Below are 27406 nucleotides of genomic sequence, written 5' to 3'. Positions count from 1 at the left end.
GCACAGAGTAGGCCTCAATAAACACGAGTGGGGTGGTGTGGAATGAGGCGTATGCCCCTTGAGAAAGCAGAAAGGATTTCCACCTCTTCAGCAGCCCCTTCTACCGAGCTCAGCAGTTCCAGGAGGGGTGCTCCCTCGAGGCCCCCTCCAGCTGGGCCATCCCTCCCTTCCCTGAATCAGGGGTGAATGCAGAACAGCTGACTGGAGTCCTCCCCAGGGGGTGAAACAAGTGGGTGCTCAGGGACATACCCCCAGCCTGAGGGTGGTTGCTTAAGCGGCAGTAAAGGAAACAAAAGATGAAATACATCGGCCATTGGCAGGCGTAAAAAGAGCAAAATCGCTCAGCAGAAAGCCGCGTGCTATCCATCATCCAGTCCTTCTCCACTTCAGCTGCCGAAGCAAAAGAGTTTTTTAATGCCCTCCAATTCATTTGCATTCGTACAGCCACTCTTTTATGGTATCAGGGGTTGCCAAGAAGATCTGAGCGGTTTCTTAAAGACGTTGATAAACCATTTCCGCCAGGGAATAAAAGTTTTTTGGGAAAAGGGAAAAGAAAGTTTTCTGAAATCATGCATTCTGTCTGCAGAGTGACGGGTAAGTGATTCTGCAGATGTATTGGCCCCATAAAACTGAGCGAAGGGTTTGGCCCAAATGTGCTCTGTGCTGGTGAGATGAGCAGTTCATTCATTTTGCAGCTGAGTTGAGACCTAAAACTTTGCAAGAGAGTCACTTGAGAAGAGCTTCCAAGATAGCCTGCATCTTTAATATGACCAGGGCTCGTGACCCCTGAGACACATACACACCATCAGGTTCCCTGAGCCTTACAGCCACCTTCAGAAACTCCCACTAGCTTTGAAAGTACAGCTGTAAGTCATCTAACAGAGGGAGCTTTTCCTTCCCTTCCCTGGGTCGAAAAGTCTAAGTACCTTGATAGGTGATCCCTATCCTCTTGTAATACTTGACTAGGCTTTTCCACATAACTGACTTTGCAGCCAAACTCTGGCTTCATGACCCAGAGCAAGCCTCTTCTGCAGTCTGGGCTTCTATTTCTGCATTAACCAAGTGAACATACTGGTCTGAGTGTTTGGTCTGCTAAAGGAGTCAAGTATTATCATCCTCATGTTACAGATAACTGAGGCCCAGAAAAGGGAAATCACTTGTCTAAGAACAGACGCCTGGTAAAGGCAGGGGCAGGACTTGAATGTGGGTTTCCTGATCCTCAGGTAATGGCTTTCTCCTTACTCTCGTCCACATTTACTAAGCACGTGCTATGCATCAGGCAGTTGTCCACTGTCTCCCTGCATTCCCAGAACCTAGGGGCAGGAGAGAGGGAGAGATGGAACAACGCCTGGGTACCCTAGTCCTATCATGAGAAATGGAGACCTCTCCAAAAGACCTCTCAACCAAAGGAGCATAAAACACCCCACCTGTAATCCCAAGGGAGAAGTTCCAGCTCTCTTAGTATGAATTTTATACTCATCATCAATGTCCACACATGAAGGCATAGTAGACAACTTCTGGATATGTTGGTCTGACCAGCACCAGAAGGACCCCTCTGCCCCTGAAATAGCTTCGTTCCTACCATTAGTCACACCTGTGGGTCAAGGCATGAAGGCACAGTTAAAACTCAAGTGACACCTCATTGGAAGAGAACAATAACAACCCTCTGCTCCTCCTTGGTCAGTTGCTCAAAAGGGCCAGAGGCAATGTTTTAAGGACAAGAGTCTCTGAAAGATGAAGAGGTTGAGAGCACCTGTTATGGGCCTCTGGGTACCTAGTGCTGGTGGGATGGGAGAGATTGAAACAGAAAAGGGTGGCAATGGCGAGAAAGTCAGCATTCTGGCAGCAGAAGCAGCTAATAACAGTAATGAACACTGCCAGGTGTGGTGGCTTACACTTACAATGTCAGCATGTTGGGAGGCCAAGGTCGCTTGAGCTCAGGAGTTCAAGACCAGCCTGAGCAACACAGCAAGACCTCATCTCTACTAAAAATCAAAAAAAAAAATTGACCAGGCATGGTGGCTCACGCCTGTAATCCTAGCACTTTGAGAGACCAAGGCAGGTGGATTGCTTGAGCCCAGGAGTTCAAGACCAGCCTGGGCAACACAGTGAAACCGCATCTCTATAAAAAATATGAAAAATTAGCCAGACATGGTGACAGGTGCCCATAGTCCCAGCTACTCAGGAGTTGGAGGTGGGAGGATCACTTGAACCCACGAGGTTGCGGCTGCAGTGAGTCGAGATCACGCCACTGCACTCCAGCCTGGGCAACAGGGCAAGACACTGTCAATAATAATAATAATAATAATAGTCATTACATATTGAACTCTTACTATGCTCCATCATTGACCCATTTTATCTCATTTGGCCTTCACAGTAACATGCTAGGAGGTAATTTCTAATCACCCTTTTACAGAAAAATAAAACTAAGGCTCAGAGAGGTTAAGTAACTTGCTCAAGGTCACACAGATAGTATGTTAACATAGAGCCAGGATTTAAGTCCTACAATCCAACTTCAGTGCTGTACTTCACCCAGCTCAGTGTAGCACCATGTCATGGGATCACAGGTTGGGACAGATATCGGTGCCCTGCCCACATCCCCTTAGAGTCAAATGCCTGCTAGAGACCTTTAAGGGCCTGCCTCATGAACTGTTTCCCACGAGCATTTCCAAAACCTAATTCATCATCTTCTCCTGCACTCCACAAACTCCTGTATCTGCGTCCTGTATTCCAAGGCAACCTGGCAGTCAAACTCGACTCCTCTCTCTCCCTCCGTCTCACATCTGACCATCACTAAGCCCTGTCTCATCCAGCCTCTATCAGCCTTCTCCTCCCTGAGCCTAACAGGGCTCATTGACTCTCATTCCCATTTTCCCCTCTGGCAGGTGCCAGGAACCTGGGGCTTCCCACCCAGGCATTCCCAGGAATGGTATCCTCCACCTCCTGCCCCACTGATCATGGATCAGGAAATAGTCTGTGCAGCACCTTACAGCAGGACCTGGGTCCTGACACTTCCCAGCTTGTCCACTTGGGGAAATGACTTCTTTCCCAGGCCTATTTTCTCATATGAAACCTCCATTTGCCAGCTAGAGAGCCCAGAGGTAGATAAGAGCTGGTCATTGCCTTTGAGAGAGGCTCAGAGAATACCAGCAAGACAATTAAAATAGTCTAATAAGCTTCTAGAAAAGAAGTGTATGAGACAGAAAGGGCACAAAGGAGGGAGCAATTAGGTGATTAATAAGGGCAACTATGGCTTATTGATTATCTTTAATGTGCTGGGCATTTTACTTGTATGAGTTCATCCAATCTTTAGGTTAAGCCTTCCAAGAAGGCATAATTACCATACTGCATAGTAGAAAACGTAGGTTTACAGAAGTGACTTTCTCAAAGCTACAGCCAGGCTGCCAAGATTTCTAACACTCCTCCTCTTCTTCCTACGCTCACAGTACAGTTTCATCCGGCCGGGCGCGGTGGCTCATGCTTGTAATCCCAGCACTTTGGGAGGACGAGGCGGGCGGATCACGAGGTCAGGAGTTCGAGACCAGCCTGGCCAACATAGTGAAACCCCGTGTCTACTAAAAATACAAAAATTAGCTGGATGTGGTGGCGCACGCCTGTAGTCCCAGGCACTTGGGAGGCTGAGGTGGGGGAACCGCTTGAACCCAGGAGGCAGAGATTGCAGTGAGCTGAGACCATGCCATTGAACTCCAGCCTGGGTGACAGAGTGAGACTCCGTCTCAAAAAAAAAAAAATACAGTTTCATCCATGACCTCCCTCCAGTGATGTCAGCCTCAGTTTCCCCATTTACCCTGAGAAAGATTAGCACATGGTAATCTCTCTGTGGCCTTCACTTTCTCATCTGTAAGAGGAGGATAATACTAAAACCTACTACAAAGGGTGGCACTAAGGACCTAAAGGAGTTCAAACATGGAAAGCATTCAGAGCAGCAGCACTCTGAAAAGCATTCAGAGTCAGGGCTATATGGATGATATATTATTTTTAGTAATGTTATTTTATTTTCTCCAAGAGCACCATCTTGCCATAATCCTGCAGACCACTTAGGCTCACCGAGGAGCCCATTGTCTACGTCAAATAATGCAGATGAGTCTCCTGCCCTGCAGGAGCTTCATCTGAATCAGTGGTCTCCAACCTTTTTGGCACCAGGGACTGGTTTTGTGGAAGACAGTTTTTCCATGGACTTGGGGTGGGAATGATGGTTTCAGGATGAAACTGTTCCACCTCAGATCATCAGGCATTAGATTCTCATAAGGAGCGTGCAACCTAGATCCCTCAAATGTACAGTTCACAATAAGGTTTGTGTTCTTATGAGAATCTGCTGCCACCACTGATCTGACAGGAGGTGGAGCTCAGGCGGTAATGCTCACTTGCCCACCATTACCTCCTGCTGTGTGGCCCGGTTCCTAATAGGCCATGGACCAGTAGGTTGGGGACCCCTGGTCTAAACTGAAGTCCCCTACCCCTCCCAGTCCACCAGCTCTTTCCCCAACCCCAACTTTGAGCAGGCCTTTCACACACTCCCATTTCCACCATCATTGGGGGCCTCCGAGACCCTTCCTTTTTCCAGCCAAGAAAAGGGAAGCCACAGGGGCCTTGGAGAGGCCAATGGAAAAAGGGGAAGGGTTATTTTTCCCCTGGGACCTCAGGGAGTGGTAAAATGTATGCATGCAGCTTATGAACAAAAGCCCTTCTGCTTCCAGGAGTGCTGGGTGTTGGCAGCTGTATCACCGGCCAGCCAAGAGACTGTCAGAAACTGCCCATTCCTGGTGAATTTCAATGAGGAACCCTTTCTGCGGGGAGGAGAAAAGCCATTGTTTAAAAGGTGAAGGCTGCTTTCACTTGGCAAGATATGATGATAGAGCAAATGCTGCCTTAGGGTAGGAAGAGGGGGCTGGAGGTCTTCACCCACTGCAAGTTACACACAGTGCATGTCAGCAAGTTCCCTGCTTTGTGACTTGTCTTATGTTGGGTGCTAAGATGCAGGGATGCATCGAACACTGTTGCACAAGTAAACAGGTAATTACTAGACAGAGTAAAACAGAGTTAAAGGTGTCAGGATAGAGACACGCACAGGAAGCTGGTGGAGTGAGGGAGAGGGCAGTGGAAATCCCAAACCCAACATGGAACAGATAGAATTTCACAGAGCAGACAGCATTTGAGAAAGTTCTTGAAAGAAGAGTCCACCAGGCAGAGAAAAAGGCTGGGAGAGGGAAGTAGATGAGGCATTCTAGACAGAAGAAACAGCATGCACCAGGACAAGATTGCCTGGGAAAGCCTGGAATACCTGGAAATGTTGCATTGCAAGATCTTGTTAGAGCACAGGGGAACGGGAAGGAGTGAAACTGGAGAAGAAGTCAAGGTCAGACTGCAAATGGCTACCTATGCCATGGTTTTCATCCATATATGGATTTCCTCTTTTAAAGGACTGACGGATTTCAAAAAAGGGGTGTAATATCTTGCATCGTATGTTTGAGGAAGTATAGTGCATGGATTAGAAGGGTTGTAAGAATGGAGACAAGAAATAGTTAAGAGACTCTTGACAGTTCCAGACTAGAGGTAATGAGGGTCTGATCTGGGATCCCTAAAGTGAGCCTGGGATGAGAACAGAGATGCTGCAGACATTTTAGCTGAAGAATGGGCAAATTAGTATGGGGGAATAAAGAAGGAGACCCAGGATCACCCTCAGGGGTACATCTTGGCTAACCAGATGGATGGTGTCTGAAGATTCTCCAAGACCAACAGAGAGGCCTGGCGTTCTAGGCCAGCTAGGACATGGGATCTGAGACTGGTAAGGGATGGGCCTAGAGCCACAGTGCCCAACCCCATATCACCTGCAGCCAGGATGGCAAATATATTTCATCCTACATGCCAACTCTGATGGATTGGTGGTGTCTACCTAAATTACTATTTGAGGAGGATTATAAGACCATGTCTGGGCCCAGTGGGGATGAACCCTGTGATTGATTAGCAGCATCTGTCATGGGTGCCGGGTCGGGAGGGGTAGTACATGTATCTCATGCTTGCTTTCCCTGTACTACATATTCAGACTGCCTGCTGAGTATTAGTGAGATGAGTCTTGGGTGTCTCTCAATCAGCCCAGTTAACAGAGAGCAGCAGATGCACACAGGAGATGAGCAGCTATGCTGGAAGACATGAAACTGACAGCCATGTTATGTGGACCTCCAGCTAGTGGAGTCTATAGGAGCACCAGGCGGCATCTCCATCTCCGAGAATCAGTGCTGGTCCTTGCATGACTGGTCCCTGGCATCCTGAATGGTATCTTAGAGACCCTCCTGGGAAACCCACGCAATGCCCCAGACACTGACCAGTTACTTGAGCATTGATACCACCCAAGGGTACAGAAGTTGTATCAAGAGGTAGAAGCCAGAAAAACTCAGGTTGGAAATTCTTTACCTAGGATCCATGGATGAGCTACAGGAGGTCTGTAAACCCCTCAAAATCATGCACAAGTTGTTCTAAGTATGTGCATGTTTGTCAGTCTCTCAAAGAGGTCCCCGCCCCGCAAAAAAAAAAAAAAAAGATTTTAATCACCAATCAAGATGAAGTAACACTAGTGAATTCTGCTAAGGTGAGGGAGGTGAAGCACCTGTATCTCGACAGGAGGTCCAGGGGTTTCACCTGATTATGCAGCCAGCCCAATCCACTTAGCCTTAAAAAGTGTCCCCCAGACCGCTTGAGTCCAGGAGTTCAAGACTAGCCTGGGCAACATGGCAAGATCCTGTCTCTACAAAAAAAAAAAATTTTTAAATTAGGCATAGTAGGCCAGGCGCGGTGGCTCAAGCCTGTAATCCCAGCACTTTGGGAGGCCGAGACGGGCGGATCACAAGGTCAGGAGATCGAGACCATCCTGGCTAACACGGTGAAACCCCGTCTCTACTAAAAAAATACAAAAAACACTAGCCGGGTGAGGTGGCGGGCACCTGTAGTCCTGGCTACTCGGGAGGCTGAGGCAGGAGAATGGCATAAACCCAGGAGAAGGAGCTTGCAGTGAGCTGAGATCCAGCCACTGCACTCCAGCCTGGGCGACAGAGCAAGACTCCGTCTCAAAAAAAAAAAAAAAATTAGGCATAGTAGTGCAAACCTGTGGTGCCAGCTATTCAGGAGGCTGAGGCAGGAGGATCACTTGAGCCCAGGAGGTTGAGGCTGCAGTGAACTGAAGATCACACCACTGCACTCCAGCCTAAGTGATAGAGTGAGACTTGTCTCCAAAAAAAAGTCCTAAAATCTGGGATGCAAAGTTGGGGCTACTTTTGACTAGCTTGGGAATCCGGGGAGGCATTTTTTCCTCAAAGAATGTTCTTAGTTTTTTGCTAATCTCTCAAAGAGATTCGTGAAAGAAAAATAAAAAGCTTCTACCAGTGCTCGAAGTGGAAAACAATGCTATCTGTAATCAAATAACCAAGGAGGTTTGTGGCAATAAAATTTTACCTCCCTTGAGCTGGGAGAAGAGCTAGGATTGGCCACACCTGAAGACACTATTCATCCCAAAGAAACTGTGGCAGGTAAGGAAGACACTTTGGACATTACATTGGGATTCTGGACTGGTGGAAGCTCCTGAAAACTATTAGGCTTAGGAAATTGTATCTGATGAAGGTTCAGAGATTTGGGTCATGATTGGAAAATAGGACCAGATGCAGTGGCTAATGCCTGTAATCCCAACACTTTGGGAGGCCAAGTCGGGAGGATCACGTGGGGCCAGGAGATCAGCCTGAGCAACATAGCAAGATCTCATCTCTATAAAAACTTTTAAAATGAGCTGGGCATGGTGGCACATATATGTACTACTTGGGAGGCTGAAGCCAGAGGATTGCCTGAGCCCAGGGGTTTGAGGTTATAGTGAGCTTTGATCACACCATTGCACCCCAGCCTGGGTGACAGAGAGAGACCTTGTCATTAAAAAAAAAAAAAAAAGTTGGGAAATGGGATGCATGGCCTGGGTTTGCAGCCGTAGCTGTGATGCAAAGGCGCTGCAACCCTGTCCTTCAGAGCACCTATGTCCACTTATAAATACACACTCATTGGTGTATTCATGTATTATCTGTCTGCCCGATAAGTCTGTCAGCTCTAGGACAGCAAGGACTGTGTCTGACTTTGCTTCCACTGTCACCTGGCAGAATCTTGGGCACAGAGTAGATATATTCAATAAATATTTGTTGAATGAAGAGCTGGGTAGCTGAATGGAGAGATGAATGGATGAATGGATAGATGGGTGGGTGGGTGGCTGGGCAAGCCAAGGTCATCCATCTGAAAGGCAGAATCTTAAAAAAAAAACTAAACCAAATGCCTCATGGGTTTGTCATTTGGGAGGCAATGTAGTATAGTGCTCAGAGAACAGTTTGCAGACTTTGCTTATTTAGTGTATGAACCTAGGCAAAATATTTAACCTCTCTGCCTCAGTTTTCTCATCTGTAAAATAGAGATAATAGTTTCAGCTTCATAGAGCTACTATGAAGATTAAATGAATTGAAACATCTAGAGCACTTAAATAGTACCTGACACATCATAAGCACTAGGCAGTAAGTCAAAGAAGCTTAAAAAAAATACAGGGAGAATCTAGATAGAAGGCAAAGGGATGCAGAGGGTAGCAAGGGGGCTGAAAGCAAAAAATGAGAAATGGGGGCTTCAATGTCATCTTCTAAGGTGCCAGTGGCTTACCCATGGCACCTTAGACAAATCCATCCAGGGTACTGACCAGGCCTGGACAACAGTGATTGTTTTTTGTTTGGTTGGTTGGGTTTTTTTGTTTGTTTGTTTTGGTTCACAGGGGTAAGAGCAAGATTAGAGGAGGATGAGCTGATTTTGAGACATGATGTGGACATCTGCATGGGGGTGTCCAGCAGGTGAGCCTGAGTTCAGGAAGAAGATTTCAATGGGTTTAATCTTGCTGGGGAAAGTCAGTTCTGCTCTCAGATGTAAGAAAAAAACACCCTCTAAGTGCTCTCCACTCAAGTGGTCTGTACTCCAGCACTCAGGCTGCTGAACTCAGGCCCCTTCTGCTCCCTCCTCGATTCCTGCCAGAATCATGGGCACTAATCCACCAGAGAAACCCCCAGAGGCAGCCCCCAAGTCTCCTACCCTTTGGCCTTTGGAATTGTATAGGGGGGAAAATGAGTACAGGAAACTGGATCAATATCATCTTCAAACAGCCCCAGTAGACTCTTTAGGCCTGGGATACTTGGGTATCTCCAGTCCTCCAGTGTTTGATGGTGAAAGGGAAATGCATCCATGGGTGGAAAAGGAGATTTTGAAGGTCTAGGGTGTCAGGCTTATATAGACTATGCCATACTCTGCTTCTCCTGGCCTGTGTTCAACTAGAACACTAACCACCAAATGCCTCTCTATCCACCATTATAAATGACAATGATAACCCCTCAAAGCACAGATTGACTTCTCCACCTCCTCCAAGTGTCTTGTCAATAGTGGGAAAAGTTATACACCTTATGTAAAGAATAACGACTCTCATCTACAGGTCAACTCAATGCAGGTATATCCATGGTAACTTCTACCCACAAGTCAAATTATGTTGGAATCTGTTACAAGTTAAAGATACCATATCTCCTTGAAAATGTTCATGTCACCTGCCATTTTGTTCCAAGGTGGTAAGGTGAAGATGCTATCACAGTGACAATCTTGATCTTTTTGCTAGTTCCCAGATGTGCCAACATAAGTCCATTTCTTCTAAATTTATCAAAGTGTTGACAGACAGAAAAATGCCAAGCTGTCAATTGAAACAGAGACCTCACTTCCGTCTTCAAGACAAATGCATTCTGAAGACTTTCTGTAGTGGAAATCGTGCTGGACTGGGAATCAACAAACCCAGGTTCCAGTTCTTGCCTTGGTCATCGCTGGATGTGTGGATTTAAGAAGTCACTTTACTGCTCTGGGCCTCAGACACCTCATCTGCAATGTGAGAGGCTTGGGCTAGATGATACTATGCTGAGATAAATTATAGAGCCTATAGTACTTCTCACTTTGCCCCCACGCAAGTTCTCTGAGTCATCCTCTTCTGCCCTCCCCCGTTCACACGTTGATTGGCAGTACTGCAAGCTGATTGGCCCTTTCTTCTCTGGCGATGTGGGGGACAGTGCTCTGTGTTATAAATAAATGAACAGGGTGGGGCGGGGCAAAGGGAGGGGCTGTCTGAGGCCCTCGGAGAGCTCATTAGTAGGGAAAGCTCCTTGACTGGGGACTTCTGATCTTCAGCCCTGATTCACTCAAGCAGTCACAAGCAAAAGGAGAGGAAAAAGAGGATCTGGGGGAGATGCACGTGTACGGGGCACTGGGGACATGATGGAGGTCGGGACCATGACTGGCCTGAGGGGAAGCAAGAATCCCTCCCCCAACCCAGGACACATTTCACTAGCCTGCTTACAATCAAGATTGGGTCCCTGGCTAGGCCTTGGCCCTAAAATATGTGCACCCCAGAGGATGACAGCATCAGCCACCAACAAACTGGACTCTTGAAAGATGTGAACCCCTCAGGGAAACCCCAAATTGGTCAAAGTCATGAGCATTCCTCTGGAAACAGAGCTGGAGAGCTGTTGGAGTGACTTCTTAAAGACCATGCTAAGAAGGAGGTGTGCGAAGGTTCTTAAACAACCACAGAAACAAAGGGGATTAAGTGACTCTCAGGTAAAGATTTCAAACTGCATCCGGATCTGGACAACAGAACGAAGCCTCCCCAGAGCTGTCCGTGGTGCTGGAGCCTCTGCCTGAGGCTGGCTCCTGACAGCCTCCATCCTCCACACCAGCTGTCAGCCCACACTGTGTCCTCTCCGACCTCAACCAACTGCAGAGCCAGCTGCCCGCCCAGCTCCACTTCCTGCCTGACCAGGACTCCTCCCAGCCTGCCCCAATTCATGACTGCCCTGACCTAACACCTCTGCCAGCTGCCTGCCCAGAACCATGCAGCCAGTTATGCTAACTGCTACCTACACGTGTGTTCTGTTTACCCCAGTCTTTTCCAGCCTGGCAGCCTGATTCTCCATTCATTTCCCAAAAACACAGCTGGAGGTGGTGAATCAGCCACAGGGAGGGGCACTGGGCCTTGGCTGGGCACCCAGGAGGCCAGGCCAAAAGGTCAGATACAGGAGAAACAGAGCCACACCTCCACACCCCACCCTGACCAGTGCACCCTAAACAGGATGGCAGAGAACAGCTTCCCAGTCCAGAAATCCCTGCCTATACATCAGCTAGCTAAACAGGAGCCCAGACCAAGCAGAAATTCCCTGGGAGTCTCCTTATTGCTCCACCACACCACACGCAGGCTCACAAATTCTGTCTTTAAGGGATTTGGGAGGAGACACGGTTTGAGTGTTTTGTCCCCTCCAAATCTCATGTTGAAATGTGACCTCCAGTGTTGGAGGTGGGCCTAGTGGGAGATGTTCGGGTCATGGGGGCAGATCCCTAATAAACAGCTTGGTGCTGTCCCCATAGTAATGAGTAAGTTCTCAGTCTATTCATTCATGAGAGAGCTGGCTGTTTAAAAGAGACAGCACCTCCCCCCTCACTTGCTCCCTCTTTCCCGCCATGTGACATGCCAGCTCCCCCTCTGCCTTCTGCCATGACTGGAAGCTTCCTGAGGCCTCACCAGAAGCAGATGCTGACACTACACTTGTACAGCTTGCAGAACTGTGAACCAAATAAACCTCTTTTCTTTATAAATTACCCAGTCTCAGGGTATTCCTTTATAGTAATGCAAAATGGGCTAACACAGAAGGCTTTGTCACCAGCAGCAATCAGTTGGCACAGTGGGTCTCAGGGCAGAAGTGTACCCCTCCCCTTTCCTATGTCCCAATGAGTGACTTTGAGCAACTCACTGAATTTCTCTCAACCTCAGTTTTCTCATCAGGGTTGCCCCACACTACCATGAGATAAAGGACATGAAAGTACTTGGTAAGTTCTAGAATGTGGTACAAGGGGCAGTTACCATTACTATCTAAATCCTACCCAGGCCTCCATGCTACTCTGATTCTTGTCAGGGAGATTCAGGAGGCCGGCTGGGGAAAGAGAAGAACACGTAAGTATTTCAATGTGCCTGGGGCTTCTCTGCATGTTGTCTTATTTAATCCAGTGAGGTAGATGTCACTGTCACCATTCCACAGATGAGGTGAAGCGGCCTGCCCAAGGCCACACTGCTAAGATGCTACATAGCCTGGATCTGAACCAAATGCTGTGTAGCTCCCAAAACTGTGCATTTTGACCATTACACTAACCAACCTCCCTCTTGTGTAGTTATTGCAGCCCACCCCACCAGGGCCAGACCTTGTTTCCAAAAACCCAGAGAAACAACCCCACCTCAAAATAAGGCCTCTGCTCCCACATGTCCCCTCAGATCAGACCTCCTGGCTTGTGCTCTGTTCTGAGCCAGAACTGACCCCAGTTTGCCAAACTGGCTGGAATGTGGCTTTAGACTAGCCCCCCACTTGAAGACACAGCTTTCCTCACCGCTCCCCTATCCAGTCTCTCCCCTCAACCCTCCACCCAGTGATGTGCTCCAGCCCTTCCCTCCCCAGAAGCAAGGGCACTGGAGATGCAGTACGTGGCCTTAGGCCAAAGGTTCTCAAACATTACAATGCGCAAGAATTACTGGGGCAATGCAATGAAAATGCAGTCATCATCCACAGAGATCCTGAGTCAGCAGATCCACAGTGGGGCCCAGAAATCTGGATTTTTAAGAAAGTGATTCCAAAGCAGGTGGTCCATGTTGCCCTGGACTCTCAGGCCTGTGGTCTTTTCTCTGGGCTGGAAGTTTGCACTGATCATGGATCCCAAATACTACACTTCTCAGGAGCAGGTATCACCCTCATGTGAGGCAGCTCTCACTGTCACTGTTCTGCATTACAGAGGTCATATAGTGGTCCTTCCCTTCTTCCACTTTACAGATGAGAAAGTTGGGGCCTAGAGAGAGAAGGAGACTCCTCCAAGGGCAGGCCACTGGTTAATTGTGGAACCAGGACTGGGGCCTGGGGCTGCTGACAGTCAGGGCAGCCCAGTGCCCAGGAGGCCCAGACAGCTGTGGAGGCAGTGGTAGGAACTGAAGCCATGGCAGCCACAGAGCCTTTGGGTCACTTAGCTGTGGGGCTGTGGGATGACTCCACAGGGACTAGGAGCCTTTCACACTGATTTATGAGGTGGTCCCTGCTAGAGGACTCCTGGGCAGGGATGCCATTTGTTACTTCCCCAAGGAAAGCCCCAAAATGATGATGACAGCACACAGCCTCAGCACAGGAATACACACAGTCTCTCATTAATAATTCCTGGGCCATCTGGTACAACAGCAATTGGGGCTCCAGACCTGGGCATCAGGTGCAGAGAACGTGACAAGAGGTGGCACAGAGCTGGGCTCTTTCTGCCAACAGGAGAGGAGTTTGAGCAACATGCTGAATAAGAATTTGGGGAAAGCACAGATGCATCCATACTCAAATTTAGAGGAGTGTGGGACCTCCTTGGAGTTCAACCCATTCCACATCAAAGGTCTACAGCAGCACTGTGCAATAGAATTTCCTGCCATGATGAAGATATTCTTTATCTGCTCTAAGACTCTAGTCACTGCCCACATGTGGCTATTGAGCACTTTATATGTGACTAATGGGACTAAAGAACTTTTTTTAACTTTAATAAACACTAAAATTAGTTAATATATTAACAGATTTAAATCTCACAAGAGATCTATGAGTAGGTACTATTGTTTTCCCCATTTATAGAATGAGGAAGCTGAGGCACAAAGAGGGCAAGTAACTCGTCCAAGGTCACTCCGGCTAGTAAGTGGGAGAGTTGAGAATTGAACCCAGGCAGTCTGGAACCAGTCTTTTTTTTTTTTTTTTTTTTGAAACATGGTCTCGCTCTGTTGCCCAGGCCAAAGTGCAGTGGCACAATCATGGCTCACTACAGCCTCAACCTCCCGGCCCACCTCAGCCTGAGTAGCTGGGACCACAGATGCACACCACCATACCCAGATAATTTTTTAATTTTTTGTAGACATGGAGTCCCATTATGCTTCCCAGGCTGGTCTCAAGCTCCTATGCTCAAACGATCCTCCCACTTCGGCCTCCCAAAGCGCTGGGATTACAGGTGTGAGCCACCACGCCTGGCCCAGAGTCTCTTTTAACCACTATATAAGTTACATCCCTGCTGGCATGCTGTATTCCTGACACTATCTGGGCTACACTGCAATCTACATGCATGCACACATGCACATCATGAGGGCTTGTCATGAATAAAACACCAGCAGCGGCATTTGGAGCCTTTACTCAGTGAAAGAGACAAGGATCCCTGAGTGACAGAGTGGCCAGTCTGATGGGAAGAAGCACAACCCCTATCCGGGAGCACCTTCCAATCAGATGGAAGAAGCAGAGAAACTACATGGGTTCAAGCTGGAGGGTGTCATGAATCTGAAGGGAAGTATGCTATTGAACTGTTGACTCCCTGACTCCATTTCAGCTGGTCCTGAGAAAGCCTTTGGGGTTCCAGGGAGCTCCAGGATGAGCTCTCCTTGAGCCTCTCTGAAAGGGAAGGTTTGGAGAAAGCAAAGTATGGCATCTCAGATGATCACTTCTCTCACACTCCAGAGAAGGTGGGGGCGGGGGGAATCTGCTACAGCTAATTAGGAAAATGCATTAAGAACATAACTTACAAATGGCCCCATGGGTCTCCACATCTCATTTGCATTGAGCTGTTGTTACCTTATTGATTATATTAAATTAGGAGATAGTCACAACTGTCTGCAATACAACAATTACCATCATCAAACCAATTAGTATCAAATGGGATGTGGTCCCTGTCACTCCAGCGCTGCACTTGGCTATTTCTAACACCGTCAGCCCGGCCTTACGAAATAATTGTGTTTCTAATGAAACAGTGGCAATCAGCAGAGATCTTCCCAAGAGACCCACCCCTCTTTCCACAGCCCTGTGTCAGGATAGCTTGAAACACAAGCACAGGCTGGGTGCAGTGGCTCATGCCTGTAATCCCAGGACTTCGGGAGGCTGAGGTGGGTGGATCACTTGAGGTCGGGACTTTGAGACCAGCCTGGACAACATGGTGAAACCCTGTCTGTACTAAAAATACAAAAATTACCGGGCTTGGTGATATGCAGCTATAATCCCAGTTACTTGAGAAGCTGAGGCAGGAGAATCACTTGACCCTGGAGGTGGAGGTGCAGTGAGCCAAGATCACACCACTGCACTTCGGCCTGGGCAAGAGAGTGAGACTCTGTCTCAGAAATAAAAAAAAAGAAAAGAAAAGAAACACAAGCACAAGCAAAATGATACAACTGGTGTCTTTAGTAGCCCAAGTCCTTATGGGCAAACCACCCCTGGCCCCTGAACCCCTTCATCCATCAATCACAGAGTTTCATTCATAGGTAAGTTCACACACAATCCATGTGTGCAAACTTGGTTGTCCACACCCTCTCACAACTAGAATACACACATAAAACATGTTGAAACCTGCTCACACAGAAACACACACACACCTCTCCATGGACTTCATGCACACACACGCACAGCTCACCCTCAAGCAAAGGCACACATATTCACCCATGCACACTCACACCCTGTCATACCTTCTACACAGGCCTGCACCCACCATGTATGTACAGTTACACACACGATTGTTCACCCAACACATATAAGCAAGCACATGCTAAACAGCCACACACTTGCACAAGGAACCAAACACAGGATACAGACTTATATACACACAGCCCAGCATCCCCACGGTGACTCACCACACTCTCCCACACTTAAGCAAGTGATTCCAAAGCAGGTGGTCCATAATGCCCTGGACTCTCAGGCCTGTGGTCTTTTCTCTGGGCTGGAAGTTTGCACTGATTATGGATCCCAAATACTACACTTCTCAGGGGCAGCTATCACCCTCATGTGAGGCAGCTCTCACTGTCACTGTTCTGCATTACAGAGGTCAGGTACTGGTCCTTCCCTTCTTCCACTTTACAGACGAGAAAGTTGGGGCCTAGAGAGAAAAGGAGACTCCTCCAAGGTCACGTCACTGGTTAATCACCCTCATTAAGTAGTGAGGCAAACTACCCCCTTCTGTTGGCAGAAAGAGCCATAGTCACACACAAGCACACACCAGTTTTGGAGACACTTTAGACAGAATCCAGGAGTCTGGCAGGAGGACGCTAAGACCCCTTCTCCTCGCTGCTCAGGCCCAGGAACCTCATTCTTCAGAAACCTCTGCACTGTCACTCTGCCACCCCCAAGACTGGCATACCTACCCCATGGTGGAGGGGGAAGTCTTATCCAAGGTCACTGGCAGCTTTGCAGTTCTCTCAATGATTGCAAAGGAGGCAATGAGGAGAGAAGGGCAGAAAACCAGATTCCCTGGGCTTTCCTGTGCAGAAGTAGTCTTTGCAGAGGAGCTTCCTCATAGCTTCTCCCTTGCGATGGTGTCTGTTCATTTGCTCACATGGCTTTACCCCAGTTGCCATTTATTGACTCAGTCAATAAATGACTCCATGTCTGTCATGGAGATATTCCTTCGTTGACTCAGTATTTCCTGGGTGCTGTTTTGGGTACTTGAGGTTCCACCATGAGCAAAACATAGTCCCTGTTCGTGCGATACTGTCTACAGGCAGAGACAGACCAGAAAGTTGCAAACCACCACATATGAATATCTAAGAGCTATGAATAAAAATAAAGCAGACAGAGAGCACAGAGTGTGGGTTGCTGTTTTAGACAAGGAGGTCAGAAAGTTCTCCCTGATAAGGTGACATTTAACGAGTGACCTGCCAGAAGGAGAAGCAAGCCATGTCAATACAGCCCTGTGTCACATAACAGCGTTTCGGTCATCCACAGACCACATACAAAAACAGTGATCCCGTACAGTTATAAGGGACCTGAAAATGTCCTATCGCTAGTGACACAGTAGCCGTCATCACTTCAGGTGTTGGGAATGTCACAGCACAACAGGTTACTCACGCGTTTATGGTAGCACTGGCATAAGCAAACCTACTGCGCTGCCACAGTCGTGTAAAAGTCTAGCACAATGGGCAGGGTGCAGTGGCTCACACCTGTAATCCCAGCACTTTGGGAGGCCAAAGGGAGTGGATCACTTGAGGTCAGGAGTTCGAGACCAGCCTGGCCAACATGGTGAAACTCCATCTCTACTAAAAATACAAAATTAGCCAGGCATGGTGGCACATGACTAATCCCACCTACTTGGAAGACTGAGGCACGAGAATCGCTTGAACCCTGGAAGCAGAGGTTGCAGTGAGCCAAGATCGTGCTATTGCACTCCAGCCTGGGCGACAAGAACGAAACTGTCTCAAAAAAAAAAAAAACTCCAGCACATACAATTATGTACAAGTACATAATACTTGATAATAAAGGACAATGTTACTGACTTACGTATTTACTACGCTATGCTTTTTATTGTTATTTCAATGTGTACTCCTTCTACTTACAAAAAAAAAAAAAAAGCTAACTGTAAAACAGCCTCAGGCAGGTCCTTCAGGAGCTATTCCAGAAGGCATTGTTTTCAGAAGAGATGACAGCTCTATGTGTGCTATTGCCTCTGAAGACCTTCCAGTGGGACAAGATGTGGAGATGGAAGATAGTGATATTGATGATCCTGACCCTAGGCAGGCCTAGGCTAATGTGTGTGTGTCTTCATTTTTAACAAAAAAGTCTAAAAAGGAAAAAAAGGAAAAGGAAATAATTTTCTAATAGAAAAAAGCTTATATTGACAGTTTTTACAAAAGGTATATATGAAAAGAAAAAGAAAAAAGCTTATAGAATAAGGATATAAACAAAGAAAATAATTTTATATAGCTGTATATGTCTGTGTTTTAAGCTACGTGTTATTACAAGAGTCCAAAAGTTTTTACAAATCAAAAAAAGATAAAGTAAAAATGTTACAGTAAGATACATTTTTATTATTGAAGAAAAGAAAGAAGTTTATGAATTTAGTGTAGCCTAAGTGTATGATGTTTATAAAGTCTATAGTAGTGGGCCAGGCATGGTGGCTCACGCCTATAATTCCCAGCACACAGGAAGGCTGAGGGGGGGCAGATCACTTGAGGTCAGGAGTTTGAGACCAGCCTGGCCAACATGGCAAAACCCTGTCTCTATTAAAAATACAAAGTTAGCCAGGCATGGTAGCGCATGCCTGTAATCCCAGCTACTCAGGAGGCTGAGGAGGCAGGAGAATCAGTTGAAACCAGGATGCGGAGGCTGCAGTGAGCCAACATCGTGCCACTGCACTCCAGCCTGGGCAACAAAGTGAAACATTGTCTCAAAACATTAAAAAAAAAAAAAAAAACAATTCCCATCAGTGAGTGATGCATGACCGTGACTGTGGGGACAGCGTGCCAGGTGCAGGGAACAGCCAGTGCAAAGGGCCTGCAGCAGGTGCACAGGTGCCATTCCTCAGAGCAGCAATGCAACCAGCCTAGCTGGAGAGAGTAAGCAAGGGAGGTGCCGAGAGGCGTTGCCTATTTCAGGTGCATTATCTCATTTAACCGCCACAGGTCTAGGAGATGGAATATTATCATCTCTAATTTAGATGAGAAAACTGAGGCTCAGAGAGGTAATGGAACACTGCCATGTCACACAGCTCTGAAGATACTGAGCAGAGATGCTCGCCTGGGTCTTCCCATTCCAGCACTGCCTCTTAGCCCCAGGCCCTTTCTTTCCCTCAACCACCCATCTCCCGGCCAGGTTGTACTGGGCCTGTTAACATAAAGTCGTACTCTAGCTTACACTCACATGGTCATCCAAGTCATGATGGATCTATTAATTCATTGCTGGAGCTTTCATTACACACATTATTACAATGCACATGATTATGGTCGTTAGTGGCGCTTACAACTACAAACACCATTAATAACTCATAACTCTTTCCATCACCACGAAGCGGCCTTCTCCAGTGTGTATGTCCCTGACAACATACACACACACAGCCAGGGAGGGACCCCTATGAGTGCTGGGGAAACAACCCCCTTATCAGAGAGTGGTGCCTCCAAATCCTCAGCGGTCTGCCCCAGCCCCTGCAGTTACCCCCTTTATCCACCCCAGGGAGATAGGCCGGGCTCCAGCCATCCCAGAGCTGTCCTCCTCCATCTTGGCTCTGCTGCCTGGAGTTATTCTGATGCACTTGCTTCTTTGGGTTAGAGTGGAAGAAAGGGCAGAAGAAGCCTGCAACATGCAGAGAATTGAACACTGACTATGGCTTATCCACAATTCAAGGTCCAGTATTAGCCAGGAAGGAAGGAAGTCCCTGAAACAAAACAGCAGAGGTTCAAAGAGTATGCCAGAATCCTCTCTAGGCTAAAAGGAGATAAAGAAATAAGAAAATATTTTTGTGTCTCGATCTTTGAAAATGCTATATGTAAACCTTTTCTCAGTTAATCTTGACAACGACCTTATAAAAGAATCATTACGTGCATTTTATAAATGTAGACGCAGTGGCTCAGAGACATTGAACCACTTGCCTGAGGTCACACAGCTATTAAGTGGTAGGACTGGGATTGAAACCTAGGTTGATCTGGCATCACAGCCTGTGGTCCTGCCTGAGTTGCCAGATCGAGGGATTGAGAAGGGTCACGGCATGCCCAGCTGACTGTTCCGCAGCAAGACATTCCCTCCACTGTGGTCCTCTCCCTACATAGGCACCTGAGGGGAGTAGACTTAAGACAGCAAAAGGGGCCAGGCATGGTGGCTAACGCCTGTAATCCCAGGACTGTGGGAGGCTGAGGCAGGTAGATCACGAAGTCAACAGATTAAGACCATCCTGGCCAACATGGTGAAACCCTGTCTCTACTAAAAATACAAAAATTATCTGGGTGTGCAAGTGCCTGTAGTCCCAGCTACCCAGGAGGCTGAGGCAGGAGAATCGCTTGAAACCGGAGGCAGAGGTTGCAGTAAGCTGAGATCGTACCACTGCACTCCAGCCTGGCACCAGAGCGAGACTCCGTCCAAAACAAAAAAAAAAAAGACAGCAAAAGGGAGGGAGGGAAAGGGAATTGGAGGAGAGAGAAATAAGGAAGAGGGGATGAGGGGATTAAGGGAGAAAACAGTTAAAGGAGAGGAGAAAGGAATAAAGAAGGAGACAAAGGAAGAGGAGGCCCACATACCCCACCACCCTCCGCCCACTCCATACCTAATGTGCATTTGCCACACATGATCCTTAATCCATATTCCAATATATGAAAGGAATTAGACTGCTTCACACGAACAAGAACTAAGATCCAGTGGCCTTTCTGAGGCGTTGCACATGCATTCTTTTCTTCTTCTTCTCCTTCTCCTCCTCCTCCTCCTTCTTCTTCTTCTTTTTTTTTTTTTTTTTTTTGGAAACAAGAACCCATTCTGTTGCCCAGGCTGGAGTGCACTGGTGCGATCACGGCTCACTGCAGCCTCAACCTCCTGGGCTGAAGCGATCCTCCCACCTCAACCTCCTGAGTAGCTGGGACTATAAGCACACACCATCACATCTGGCTATTTTTGTATTTTTTGTAGCCACATTTCCCAGGCTGCTCTCGAACTCCTGGGCTCAAGCGATCCACCCACCTCAGCCTCCCAAAGTGCTGGGATTACAGGTGTGGGCCAATGCACCTGGCCTGCATTCTCATTTTAATCTTCATAGCAACATTCTTCATGAGTGAGCAGCCACACAACACTGCTGTCCTTTCTCCACTCATGTGCTTCCACATCTCTGTGTCTCTGCCTAAAATGCCATCCCCTACCCTCATTCCCAGCCTCATTGGCTGGTAAACTCCCATCCATTCTTCAACACTCAACTCAAATGTCACCAGCTCTATGGAGTCACCCATGACTTTGCAGCTATACTAGCTGAGTAATGCAGATATGTAGGAAAAGTTCATTTTCTTCTCCTCCCTGCTTCAATCTCATCTCCCTGAGGTCACAACAGATGATATGTATCTTTTCATATACCGTCATCCCTCAGTATCCACAGGGAGATTGGTTTAGGACACCCCCCCCCGATATCAAAATCTGCAGATGCTTAAGTTCTTGATATAAAATGGTATCGTACTTGCAACTAACCTACGCACACCCACCCATATACTGTTGATCATCAGATTAATTACAATACTTAATACAATGTAAATGCTATGTAGCTATGCTGTATTTTTATTTGCATTCATTTTTACTGTTATATATTTTTTCCCTTTTTGTTTTTGTTTTGGTTTTTGGTTTTTTTTTTTTTTTTTTTTTTTACATCTTTGAGCTGTAGTTGGTTGAATGAATCTATGGATACAGAAGCCCCTGATGCAGAGGGCCGGCTGTAATTTTCCAGACCCTTACAGACACAAAAAACATGTGGGCTTTTTAAATTTCTATTTATTGGCTGGGCACAGTGGCTCATGCCTGTAATCCCAGCACTTTGGGAGGCCAAGGGAGGTGGATCACTTGTCGAGACCAGCCTGAACAATGTGGTGAAACCCCATCTCTACTAAAAAATATACAAAAAATTAGTCGGGCATGGTGGCATGCACCTGTAATCCCAGCTACTTGGGAGGCTGAGGCATGAGAATCGCTTGAACCCAGGAGGTGGAGGTTACAGTGAGCTGAGATCCAGCCACTGTGCTCCAGCCTGTGTGACAAAAGGAGACTCTGTCTCAAAAAAATAAATAAAAATAAAAAATAAATTTCTATTGATTTATCTAACAAAAATAGGATTCACATTACTCCAAACTTGCTTTGTTCACTTAACACATCATGGACCACCCTTGAGGTCAGTGCATCTGGAAGGTTCTCCCTCCTGTCATTAGCTGGGTCACCATCCGCAGACGTCAGTTAACCATTTCCCTCCTGATAGATGTTCGACTGTTTCATTCATGACTACAAATGGCAGGGTAGTAAATGTCTTTGTGCATTTATCCTTATGTTCTGATGCTTTTATTCCCACAGGCTACATTCCCCAAAGAGCAATTTGTGAATCAAGGGTATTTGTACTTCAAATTTTAATTGCCACTGCTGATTTTGTTCCCTAGCACTGACAGCAATTCTCAATCCCCAGTGATGGTTGCAAAAGCCCTCTTCCCACGTCATGGCCAGAACTGGCCATTCTTTTTGCATTCTTGCCAATAGATGGATGATAGTACCTATCCCATAGAACCGTTGTGAGGTTTAAATGTGAAATACAGGATCCATCATTTAAGTCTCTAATAAACATTAGCCATTTATGTAACTCCAATGTTATCTTATTATTATATATCTAAGGAAAGCCTAGAATACATAATGACTTCTAGATTCAGGAGACTGTATTTTTTTTAGCAGACCTAGATTCCAAGCCAGCCTTCCCTGACCAGAGCTCTGTGGCTCTCAGCTAGCCACTTAACCTCTTGGAGCCTCAGTTGCTTCACTGTAAAATGGGAATGATGAGCACTGGGCTTTCTCCTTCACAAGGGAGTAATAGACCTCAAATGAATTCATGAATGTGAAACCACCCTGGGGGAAAAAAAAAAAAAACACTAAGACTTCACACAAGTGTGGGGGTTTATGCTACCAGTTCCACTGATGACCAGGCATAACCTCTGGGTAATTACCAGGAAGCCACTTCTTAAAGCAGCAGCAACCGTCACAGTCAGAGACAAAGGTGGAGGTCCCCTGATTCTTGGTCCTTTTATTAGTCTGTTTTTGCAATGCTATAAAAAACTGCCTGAGACTGGGTGATTTATAAAGAAAAGGGGTTTAATGGGCTCATGGTTCCACGCTGCTGAGGAGGCCTCAGGAAAATTACAATTATGGTAGAAGGCGAAGGGAAAGCAGGTACATCTACATGGCAGGAATAGGAGGAAGAGAGAGAGCAAAGGGGGAGGTGCTACATACTTTTAAACAACCAGATCTCGTGAGAACTCACTCACTATCACGAGAACTGCAAGGGGACCCCATGATCCAATCACCTCCCACCAGGCCCCTCCTCCAACACTGGAGATTAAATTTGACATGAGATCTGGGTGGGAACACAGAGCCAAACCCTATCAATCCTCAGCCCTTCAGCCAGCATTTGTGCTCCAGGAATCATTGAGAACAGGGTGCATCCGTGGATACAAGCATGGGGTCATGTAATGAGCTCCAAAAGAATCCCCTCCTACTCACAAATGCTCCCTAACCCAGAAGCTATTGTCAGCTGTCTGATATTTCACCATTAGAGACCCATTCCTCCCTACAACACTCCCTGGAGGATCAAGTGGATTCCCATGACTTCCCATATTACTTATGAAACATTTCCTGAGCACATGCTTTGTGCCAGGTACGGTGCCCAGTACTCTGCACACGGTGCCTCATGATCAACTCTCTGCTGACACTGCCAAAGCCCACCTCTACAGCTCTGACTTCTCTCCAAGCTTCAGACCCATATTCCCCTCTGTCTACTAGAAATCCTGCCCTCAACCTCCACAGGCATCGCAAACTCCTCAGACCCCAAAGTGAACTTATCAGCCTCCTCCACAAACCCAAATTCCCTCCTCCTGCTTCCCCATCTCTGGGCCTGGCCTCCTGATCTCCAGGCCACACCACCAAAAGCCTCAGCATTCCCCAGAGAAAGGAGGGTCCCTTCTCCTCACCACCTGCAATCCACCAGTTATTGAGCCCATACATTCAGGTGTCTTCTCCATCATCCTGCCCAGGGCCAGGTCTAGGATGCGGCGAGTGAAGCAAAATTCAGGAAGCTCCTGCAAGGGATGCCCCTGAGAGGGAGCAGGGCCACTTAAATGTGGTGTCCCCAGAGCCTCACTTGCCCACCCTGGTCTTGGCCTGGCCCACCCTCTGGATCAGGCCAGCTCAGCTCATCTTCTCTCACTGGACTAAGGCAGCAACCACCTACCTTGCCTCCCTGCCTATCCTCTCACCCTCCAACCAACCTCTTCCCTGCAACCAGATAATATTTCCAAGTCTCGGCTTTGACCATATCACATCCTCAAGAACCTTAAAGGACTCACCATCACCTACTGAATTACGTACCAAGACTGACATTCACACAGGACTCACCAGCCTCCACGCTGACAAAATCAACTTCCGTTTAAAACTACCCGGTCCAAGACTGCCAGCTCAGAGATGGCATCTGATTGGACCATGCATAAGCACCTGAAATAAGGGCAGCTCATCCATAGGCTATCGCATAGCCTATCACATGACCTGACACAAAAGGCTCCACAAAGAGACAATAGTCATCAGCTGAGCCAATCAAATGTCTTCTCTCAGGTGGTTGAATGGAAGGAAAAAGAGAAGAATTGGTGAGCTACCAGCAGGACAGGAAAGGGAGCCACAAGGAACTGACCTCAAGTTGTGTTAATCAAGTTAATAAATTCCCTCCCGATGCTGAGGTCCTGGCGCCATCTTAAATCCAGTCTGCCTCAGTTTCCTGCGGGTCCCAGCCCCGACAGTTTCTCTTGTAGGATTTCCACACGAGCGCCCTTATTATGCTACTGGTGTCTCGAGTGAGCTAGCTCGAGAGGACCTCTGATCCATAAAACCAAAACATTCAAGGCTCTTTGCAATACAGCCCTGCTTAGAATCTTAGCTGCAAGTAACAGACACCCCCTCAAACTGACATCACTGGGGCTTTTACTACAAAGATACTAGGAACTTCGTGGAAGAGGACTGGAGCTAGAATGCAGAAGGCCACCGGGAATGACAGTCTTTTCTCCCTCCCCCTCCGCAGTCCACTTGGTTGCTGGGTAGAACCTGCCTACTCCCAGCCTCCCAGTGAGAGATGCAATCACTCACAGACAAACCCTGCTCTCTCCCAGTCCCAGCTCTATATTTCCAGAAAAGAGAGTCTAATTGACACTATTTGGGTCAGATATCTAATCAGCCATGAATCATGAGATCAGCTCGTCAGGGAGACACACGGCTCCTGAGCCTTTGAATTCTTCTTCTAGGTTAATCATTGCCCTATCCTGGTTCAGCCCTCCCATGGCTGTGTCCTCAGTGAGGTTCTGAGACGGGAACTAGAAGTAGGAGGCCCTGCCTTTCCTGAACTTGATCTGGCTCACTCAGGCTGGCACTGTGTGAAGAAGGTTGGATCCCACCAAGACCCAGGGCAGGAGACAGCTGTCTGGAGAGGGATGGCAACCCCAGCTCCTGCCAGACAGCCCAGGCTTGACTGTGACACTCACACACCCACAAGAAAAGGGGCATCCAACATTTCTGTGCAGTTCCAAAAAGCTGGAGACATCTCACACCCACAAATAATAATCATGATTTTCTGTAATTATTATTTGTGTATTTTGCATAATTGTCATAATTATTATCATCAGCTCATCAGCTTCCCATCCCAGCATGCCCTCCTCCCGTCCTCAGCCCTGAAATCTGATCACATGGGGACCCTTTCCTGCCTCTGACTTCCTCCCGAGAGCCAGTTCTCAAGGATCCCCTCAGGAAACGGAATAGGACATTCCTGAGGGCTCTTCTCCCCTGTTTGTCCTTCCAGAATATTTCTGGCCTCAGTGCTAACTCTGTGCAGGGCTTGTGGTCGCTGCTGGGAGAGGATACAGGGAATGAGAGAGGAGCTCCCTCACTGTCTCACTCTACGGAAATAGATAAGGCCTCCCTGGTCCACTCCAACCAGCGGTGTGCTGAAGCCAGCTTGTGCCAGTTCAGGAGATCAGACCATTAGCATCTCATCCCAACTCTGTGTTCAGCAACATCATGTTGATAGCTCAAAATCAGTCACAGTGGGAGTATTTTACACCACAGCAATTGGCCAAAAGGTTTTTTTCTGAAGTGACCATTGTTAGACATTTACCAGCACACCCTCACACCCACCCTTCACAATACACCAATACACACGAGGTGTTTTTTTTTTTTTTTTTGAGATGATGTTTCATTCTGTTGCCCAGGCTGGATTACAGTGGTGCAATCTCAGCTCACTGTAGCCTCCACATCCTGGGTTCAAGTGATCCTCCTGCCTCAGTCTCCCGAGTAGCTGGGACTACAGGCATGCACCACCACACCTGGTTAATTTTTGTATTTTACTAGAGATGGGGTTTCGCCATGTTGGCCAGGCTGGTCTCAAACTCCTGACCTCAGGTGATCTGCCCACCTCGCCCTCCCAAAGTGCTAGGATTATAGGCATGAGCCACCATGCCCAGCCACAGGTGCTCTTTAAGGCCTCCAAATGTATCACTTTCCCTCAAGGGCTCTGTGTCGCCCCCAGGTAAAGCCCAAACTCTTAAATGTAAGGCCTCCAAAGCCTCGCATGCCAAGGTCCCAGCCCAACCCTCTGACTTCCTCCTTTACCATCTCCCCATGACCTTCCAGATCCTTCTGTGACCCAGAGAAGTTATCTCCAGGCCCCAGACTCTCTGGCCTCCAGTCTCCACTACACACCATCACTGCCTGAAATATCTGAAACACCTTCGTCACCCACAGCCTTCTCCCCTTCATCCCTTGGGTGTTGGCTGAGACACTACACCTATCTGGCATCTTCACTGACTTCATTGACCCGCAGCCTAGGTTAGAAACCCTTGCCCAATGCTCCCAGTACCCCACTCTCCTGGCAGTACCATACATGGTAATCCTGTGTCTACCTATCTAGAGCCCCACTTAGCCACAGGCCCCATAAGGCAGGAGTCAAGTCTAATTCAGTGTCTGGCACAGAGTCTAGCACTGTTGAATTGAATCAAATCAAACGGAATTGAATTGAATTAAATAGAATGAACACCACCGCCCAAGACACTAACAAAGGCTGTGGTCAGTGCCCTCACAGAGGCCCAAATACAGTCCTGTGAGGGGGTCAGAGTAGGGCAGGGTGCTTCTGATGGACGAGTCTGGAGAAGCGTTCTAGACACATCCCCAAGGAGAAACACCAAGCCACACCTTCCTGAGGGAGACAGTTCATGAGGCTCGGGATCATGAACTCATAGCTCCCATTCAGTGGCATGCCTTACACCAACTCACTGCTTCTTGTCTATCTACTCCACCCCACCCTCCTAAGGGGGCATCCCCACCCTCGGGTCCCTGTCTGCTCCCAGCTTCACACTACTTCTATTACAGAAACCCCCACCTGCATCTCTTTCACACACACACACACACACATGCACAGCTCTGACTTATCCCGAAGAGGGTCTGAGGCTGAATTTCACACATTCCTAGAGGAACAAATGGGGGTTCAATATTAGATAGTAAAATTGGTTTGAAAGGAACAAAAAGGCCAGGCAAGGTGGCTCACGCCTGTAGTCCCAACACTTTGGGAGTCCAAGGCAGGCGGATCACAAGGCCAGGGGTACTGTGTACTCATTGAACTCCAGCCTGGGTGACAGAGCAATAATCTGTCTAAAAAGAAGAAAGGAAAGGGAAGGGGAGGGGAGGGGGAAAGAAAGAAAAGAAAGGAAGGAAGGGAAGGGAAGGGGGAAGAGAGAGAGAGGGAGGGAGGGGGAGAG

This window comes from Piliocolobus tephrosceles, chromosome 1, assembly GCF_002776525.5.
Source record: "Piliocolobus tephrosceles isolate RC106 chromosome 1, ASM277652v3, whole genome shotgun sequence".
Classification (NCBI taxonomy): domain Eukaryota; kingdom Metazoa; phylum Chordata; class Mammalia; order Primates; family Cercopithecidae; genus Piliocolobus; species Piliocolobus tephrosceles.
Note: the sequence above shows the minus strand (reverse complement) of the source record.